This window comes from Zingiber officinale, chromosome 5A (assembly GCF_018446385.1).
Source record: "Zingiber officinale cultivar Zhangliang chromosome 5A, Zo_v1.1, whole genome shotgun sequence".
NCBI lineage: Eukaryota > Viridiplantae > Streptophyta > Magnoliopsida > Zingiberales > Zingiberaceae > Zingiber > Zingiber officinale.
Window position 1 is genome coordinate 62,404,420 of NC_055994.1, and position 8,212 is coordinate 62,412,631.

General features: G+C 35.0%; 1 non-coding gene across 1 annotated transcript; it reads right to left on the minus strand.

The window, feature by feature from the left end:
• Nucleotides 1-1,145: 1,145 nt before the first annotated feature.
• LOC121983603 lies at nt 1,146-1,255 on the minus strand. Its single transcript, XR_006112633.1, has one exon. It is a non-coding gene; the product is annotated as a small nucleolar RNA R71 (small nucleolar RNA).
• Between the last annotated feature and the right edge of the window lie 6,957 nt (nt 1,256-8,212).

Here is an 8,212-nt window from a genome sequence, read left to right on the forward strand (position 1 = left end):
CCTATTTTTATATATGATAAAAAAAATTATCTAAAATCTTGCTAAGTACTCTATGGGTGTTACCGGTGATAGGCTGCCCTGCTAATGGCTGACTTCTGTAGGAGGAAACCTACAACTTCCTACAAATTCATGACAATTGAGGGTAAAAAATGGTAGATCACCTTATGTTGATAAATATCACAATGAAACCGGACTCCTAGAACTCTCACAAAACCATGTTCCTATATTTGCTTTTCTATTTCTCTTTCTAGTTGCTACTCAGTACATTCATTTCCTTTGTAGATTACTTAGCTAATTCGTTGTGAGACATCTCTAGTGCTTATAACCACTCCCTATGGATTTGATATTTTATTACTTATGACGAAACCATGCACTTGCAGTTGAGTTGACAAATTTTTGGCATCGTTGCCGGGGTCTGCGTCTATAACATTATAGATAATCATTTGAGTTAGACTAAACTTTTCTTTTCTTTTCTATTACATAGTTGTAACTAGTCTTAGAAATTCTATTTTCACAATCCTACCTTTTATTTCTATTTACTTTTTTTTTCTACAATTTAACTTGTTGCAATTCAAATTTTGCATTTTATATTTTCAGCATTTTGATCTAGTTTATTTTTCAAGTAAAAAGAAATTCTAAAAAAACTTGAGATCTTATTCTTGTATGCGTAGATCTAACTTTGCAGGAAATCTATTATATCTTGATCCATATATTGATAGAACTTTTCATAGAAGGAAGATTTTGCAAAGAAATCAAGAAAACAAGAATGCTCTACTATAGCAAACAAACCATTGAAAGATTATGCAGCACCCTATGCTAGATGGCTTTGTTCTAGTATCACAAGAACATCTATTGAAGCCAATAATTTTGAGATCAATCCTGCAATAATTACTATTGTGTAACAAAATCAGTTTGGAGATGGACCACATGAAGAAGTTAATTAACATCTTGAAATTTTCAACAAAATTTGTAGCGCAATGAAGATGAACGGTGTTCCATCCGAAGCAGTGAGATTATTATTATTTGGGTTTTCTTTAAGAGATAGAGCAAAACAATGGTTGAATTCCTTACCCACTAATAACATAACCTCTTGGGAGCAATGTGAGCAACAGTTCTTTGATAAATTCTATCCTCCAAGTAAGAACGCTCACATGAAAAATCTAATTGCAAGCTTTAGACAATCAGACTCAGAATTTTTATTTGAAGTATGGGATAGATACAACAATATGCTTAGACAATGCCCATATCATGGATTAGAAAAATGGTTGGTTCTACATACTTTTTATAATGGCATCAACTATCATACAAAGGTGTCTAGATTCTACAGCTGGAGGGGTACTTATGAATGCACCCCCAGCTAAAGCATTAGGAAAATTTGGTGCAGATGCAATTACTTTGATGTCTTCAAAACTGGATGCTCTCACTAAAAATCTGGAAAACATGGGTACAAGTTCTAGCACAGTGAATGCCATAATATGTGTTTGTGAAACTTGTAGAAGCTCAGATAATTCCCAAGACTCATGTCCTTTAGGAGCTATTTCTGCACAAATTAATCAAATAGAGTAGTGTGATGCTATCATGAGTTACAGTCAAAAATAGAATAACCCATACTCCAACATATACAACCTTGGTTGGAAGAATCATCGAAACTTCTCTTATAGAAATAATCAAGAACAAGGACCATCCACAGGGATTAAACCAAACTATCAGCTTGGACAGCAAGGCTATCAACAACAATCTTCTCAAGGGTATCAATTTTCTAAATTAGAGAAAATGATTGAAGAAGTAATTTCCAATCAAAACAAAATGAAGCAAGATATCAAGCTACTCACTCAGAGAATTGACAATTCAGAGAAGCACCAGAAAATACAATATAGCCAAATTGCCCTGATAGCTTTCTCATCTTTAAGAGCACTAGGACAATTTCCAAGAAAACCTGATGTCAACCCAATGGAAAAATTGTAACAGAATTGAACTTAAGAGCGAATGAACCTTGGGAGATTCTCAAGTGACTGCACCAAAAGGGATGAAAAGTCAAGAAGATCTCTCTTCTCCAACACTTGAACCAATTCAGATTTAAGATGAAGAGGAGAGTACCAAGAAGGTTGAAGAGACTCTTCCACTTTACAATCAAAGTTAAGTAATCCCTTTTCCTCAAAAATTAATCATGATGAAGAAAGATGAAGAGTTCGATAGATTTCTGGATAAAGTTAAAGATATTAGTGTCGAGGTACCTTTGATTGATGTGATTTAACAAATACCAAAGTTTGTCAAATTTTTGAAGAATATTGTGTCCAACAAAAGAAAAAAAGGAGACATCAAGACCATAGCTCTTACTGAAGAATGTAACACTTTATTTTAGAAGAACACTCCCCCGAAGCTCCAAGATTCAGGAGGCTTTTATATACCTTGCACTATATGAGCTGAATTTATAAAAAAGGCTTTTCATGATTTGGGGGCAAGTGTTAGCCTCATTCCATACTCAATTTGTAATAAACTAGGGCTCAAAAACTTTAAACTAACTACCATGGCACTGCAATTAGCCGATCATTCTTCCAGGTACCCTATGGGTATTGTGGAAGATGTGCTGGTAGAAGTTGGTGAGAGCATTATTCCCAAAGATTTCGTGATACTTGACATGGAAGAAGACCCAAAAATTCCAATCTTATTAGAAAGACCCTTCCTTGCAATTGCTGGAGCAAAAATTGATGTCAAAAATCATATACTTTCATTGGTAATCGATAAGGAAAGGTTAGAATATGATTTATCTAATTCTTCTAACCATGTCTCATCTTTTCTGGTGAGTGTTTGCAATGAGGCAGATGCTTGCAAATTTGAGGATTGGAACTTCCATCCTGATGGGAGGCCGTCGGATGAAGAACCTAATCCGACAAGCATTGGGAGAAGGCCTCCCATTAAAAGTGAAAAATACATATGCCCTCTGAGGGAAAGAATGAGGGAAGAATGAACCCACTTAACCCTAGGAGAGAAATTCCTTTCTCCTTGGGTATAGCAGTGGAAACGGAGACGAGGTCGAGCTAATGACCTTAAATAAGCACTTCTTGAGAGGCAACTCAAGGGTTCTTTTGTTAGATTTAATTTGAGTTGTCTTTTTCATTAGTTAGAATTTCTAATTTGATTTTGTTTCTATTTTCAGGTTGGATATAGCTTCATGAGCTGGCCATGATAATTTCATGGCCATAGAAGCATTAGAGAAGTGACCAAGGAGGAAGTGTAGTAATTTCAGCCTTGACAGAGCCCGGTCGTGTACCATACATGGTCGTGTGACACTTACAGGGGTGGAGGAGCACAAAGCCGTGTGACTCACACTGCCCGTGTGAGTCCATTCGAGAAGAAGGAGGTCATGGCCGTACAACTTCGCACGACCGTATGAGAACTCTAGAGATGAAGATGAAGAAGGTCTTGTGTGCCACACGGGTGTGTGAGAACAACAGAGAAGGAAAAGAATACGGTTGTGCGATAAACACGGTCGTGTGAGCAAAGATGAGAAGGAGCATGTAGTGCCCATGCCATTTGGCACAACCGTGTAGATCCGACCATGGGAGGACAGTTTAGGCCATGTAGATCTACATGGTCGTGTGAAGCATTTTTGCTTGGTCGTGTCTATAAGACACGGCCGTGTCAAAGCCGTGTTGGCCACACCACCAAGCAAATTTCCTCTTTTATAACTTCTCTCATCTTCATCTTCATTTTTTTGCTTCACAAATCTAGATCCCTCACAAATTCTTCTTCATAAATAGGATATAGATCTAGATCTGAATAGAAATTCTTCTCCTCCACCTTCAAGCTCTGAAATCTCCCTAAATTAGATCTTTATTTTTGAATCTACCTTCTTAAGATCTTACTTCTCCAACCAAACACTCTTCCCTTCTTTAAACTCGACATCACGTCTAACCTATTGAAGAAGATTAAAACTCCAATCATAAAGAAACCTCACGTAATATTTTTGGGATGAAGTCCGATGATTCATTGATCTTTTCCCTTTTCCCCTTCTCGAATTCCCAGAGCTCCCTCATCCTCTACCACCATATTGATTTCATCGAGACGATGAAAAGTTTAAGTTTGGGGGGGGGGGGGGGGGGGAGGTATTTGCAACTTGAAAAATTCTACATTTTTGTTTCAAATTTATACATTTTATATTTTCAGCCTTGCATTTTTCTTTGCTTTGCTTGCTGTATTTGTTTTTTGAATGTCACTTGACTATCCTTTGAAATCTTTTGGCACATAGAGAACATCATTCCTTTCTACTGCTAACTTTTTTAAGAGCAAAATTGTTAGCATGTTTATATCTTAATTCATGATGTTATTGGTATAATGCTAGTATGTCTAGTGCACCTCTTTTCTCTATCTTAAGTAGCATGATATGAGTTAAGTATTGTACAGGGATAAATTTGAGTGTTGGCTTAACCTTAAGGAACTTACTTTCACTTTACTTGAACTTGAATAGTTGATATTGTTGGTTAGTCCAAGGAAAATGTACTGGTTCCACTGTACAAAAATTTTTTGTATAAGTGTCGAACCTTTCCTTAAATAACTTATTGTGTTCTTTAGACGCAAACGGAACTTAACATCATTGATTCCAAATTTAACTTATCTATTTTTAATGATTTAGATTTGAATCGCAAGCGGAACTTAACACTATTGATTCAAATCCAACTATGTTATTAATTCCATTAAATATTAATTTTCAAAATTGGCTTCTAGGACTGCATGGCGAGGCACATGGCCTTCTTGGATATGGGAGCAACCACCACCCCCTAGACAAAGCCTTTTAAGGAAAGCTAATATTTAATTTCCTTAAATAACTCTAGGTTAACCAAAAAGAACAATCTTATCACAAATTCAAAAAAGAAGAAAATACAAACTCAAAAAATAAATTCAAAAAACTAGATCTAATTGCCTCTTGTATTTAGAATTCTTACAAAGAAAATAACTAGTATGATGCGGAAGAAAACTACTAGTTATACCTTTTCTTTGTAAGATAATGGCCTCAAGATCTTCTACCGTATTCCTCGCCTCGCCTTTGACGTCGTGTGGACGACGATCCTCCAAGATGAACACCCCTCAAAAGCTTCTTCCTTGTCTTCTAAAATCCAGCCACCGCCACCACCAAAGAGAAGAGAGCAAAAGGGAAAAGAGAAGGGAGAGGGTCGGCCACACCAAGAGAGTCTCCAAGTAAGAGAATAATAATTGTGTCTCATGAAGCTCCTCACCCCTTCTTTTATATTAGTTGCCCAAGGCAAATAAGCAAAGAATTTTTACTAAAATTAAAATCTTCCTCTAATTTTCCTTTTCCCTTTTAATTTTTCTTTTTCTTTCCTCTTGATTGAATCAATCACCAAAATTAATTGATGATGATTTTATTTATTTTAATTATGGTTGGCCCCTTTCTTGGGCACCAAGCAAGGTGGTCGGCCACCTCATCAAGAGAAAAGGAAATATATTTTTTTAAAAAAATTTTACAAGAAGAAATCCTCTTATAAAATTTACAAGCTCTTTTTCCTAAAGTAGGAATTAAAAAAGGAAAGTTCTAAAAATTAAAACCATGTTTTAAAATTTAAAACTTCTCTTATAAAATTTCCTTTTTTAACATGATGATAGAAAATTTAAATTTTAAAACTTCTCTTCCTTTTTTTTCTCAACCATGAAGATGGTTAAAAAAAGGAAATTTTTAAAAACTTTTAAATTCTCTTTTAAAACATGTGGCCAAATTCTAATAAGGAAAGTTTTTAAATTTAAAATCTCTCTTGTAAAACTTGTTGTTTTCTTCAAAGAGAAGATTTTAAAAATTCAAAACACCCTTCCTATTTGAAAAAATCTTGACCGGCCCCTACATGCTTGGTCACCAAGCAATAGGGTCGGCCCCTACAAAGAGGATGTGGCCGGCCCATGCTTGGTCACCAAGCATTGGGCCGACCCCCTTTTTGGACACCAAGATGGGCCTTTCATTTGGATGGACTTGAGGCTATAATGAGGCTACGACAGGGACCTAGAAGAGAAATTGGTTTTAACCTTCCGATGAGCTTGAGTATCCCGTGTTCGTCCCGAAAACACAACTCAAGTTCATCAATAATAACTTATTCCACTAGAGAGTTATTATCACACTACCGCACCAATCCCAAATTACATTATGGGCTCCTTCTTATTTTGAGTGTATTAGCCTCCCTGTGTTTAAGATAACGAATGTCCACTAATTAAGTAACTTACTGACAACTCACTTAATTAATATTTAGCTCCAAGAGTAGTACCACTCAACTTCATTGTCATGTCGGACTAAGTTCACCTGCAGGGTTTAACATGGCAATCCTTATGAGCTCCTCTTTGGGACATTCTTATCCTAGATAACTAGGACATAGATTCCTTCTATAATCAACAACACACACTATAAGTAATATCATTTTCCAACTTATCGGGCATATTGATTTATCGAGCTAAACCTCACCCTTTGATAAGTCAAAGAAATTAATATTAAATATATGTGCTTGTTATTATATTAGGATTAGAGCACACACTTTCATAATAACTAAGGTCTAGTTCTTTTATTAAGTCAGTAGAAAAAGAACTTACCTAAAATGGTCCTATTCAATATACTTAGAGTGTACCAGTGTAATTTATTAGTCAAGATAGACTAATACTTAATCACACTATAACTATTCTAATGGTTTGTTCATTTCCATCTTAGTCGCGAGCAACTATTTATAATTTATAAAGAACCGACAACATGATCTTCTGAGTGTAACACCACACTCCATGTTATCTACTATATAAATTAATTAAACAATTACATTTAACAAATAAATGTAGATATTGACCAAATGTGATTCTTTTATTTCAAAAATAAATGTTTACAAAAGCTAAGGTTTTAGTATACACTCCAACAGATATCATTGAAATAGTCATGATTCATCTTATTTGTTTAGTACTTAGTTCCTATGGTGATTTCTCAAACTATATTTTGGTTACTGGATGATGCTTGAATCATGTAAACTCATTTGGAAAAATCAAAATATCCCAACATTTATACTTATGTGCACTTGTGTTCAAATGTAGCATATTGCAATCACTTAAGATAAAAAAAAAATAGTTGTCAGGAGTGGCACTACAACAAAAACATTAAAAGAGAACGGTTAAAAACCGTCGTCGTAGGCCCTTTAAAACCGTTATAATTGGCAGTGTTGTTAAAAGTGGGGGTTACGACAAGGGTTTTAAACCATTGTCTTTGAATAAAAAGACAACAGTTTTGTAACGGTTTAAAACCGTTGTCTTTGAATGAAAAGACAACGATTTAAAATCGTTGTTGTTTTGTGTATTTTTCTACCAGTTACAACCGTTTTTGGGGCTGCGACAACAGTTTTAAACCGTTGTCTTTGAGGGTGATAGACAACAATAATGATTTTAAACCATTGTCTTTTAAATTATTATCTTTTAATACCAATACATCATATTTCAATATAAATATATAATAACAAATCATAATCACAAAAGAATGAATATTCCCCAGATCAATATCATTCAAAATGTTACTTATACAAGAATTACAATCACAAAAGAAGAAACATGTCTCATGTTCAAATAAAATTTATCCCAATACAAATAAACAAATAAACTCTATTTACAACTAATGACCAATAGCCAAAAGACTAGAAACTTTTAATGGTAGTTCATGCCATGTAGGATTGCACTTAATTATTATCAACCCAAGTCTCATCACAATCATCAACTTGTAGGATTTCATTGGACTCCTCTTTCTCACTTATTTTTTCATACCAACCTTTTCCAATATGAAGTTGGTGCCGAAGACTTGATAAGGTGCTTGGATGAAAATGAGAAGGGAGACGAGGAGGCAAGCCAAGCCAACCTTAAGGGAAAAGGTCACCATGTCTGTGTCCTCTCTGGCAAACTCCCACACTTCCCTCATAAATTTCCTCATTGGTTTTGTGGCTTTGCAATTATAATCCTTGGTAGACTTCTTCATGCTTTCTGATAATGGTGTTTAGTTTGGCGCCAAGCAAATGTCGATCTGAATATTGCTACCTTTCTTTCCGTTCATTGTAGTTCTACATGTAAGAAAACAACATCGATAGCACAGGTATACAAGAAAATTTAAAAAACAAAAGTCTATCTATATATCTTACCTGAAGAATAGGGTGATTGTTGATGTATATGAAGATAGCTCTTTGTTGGTGTTGAA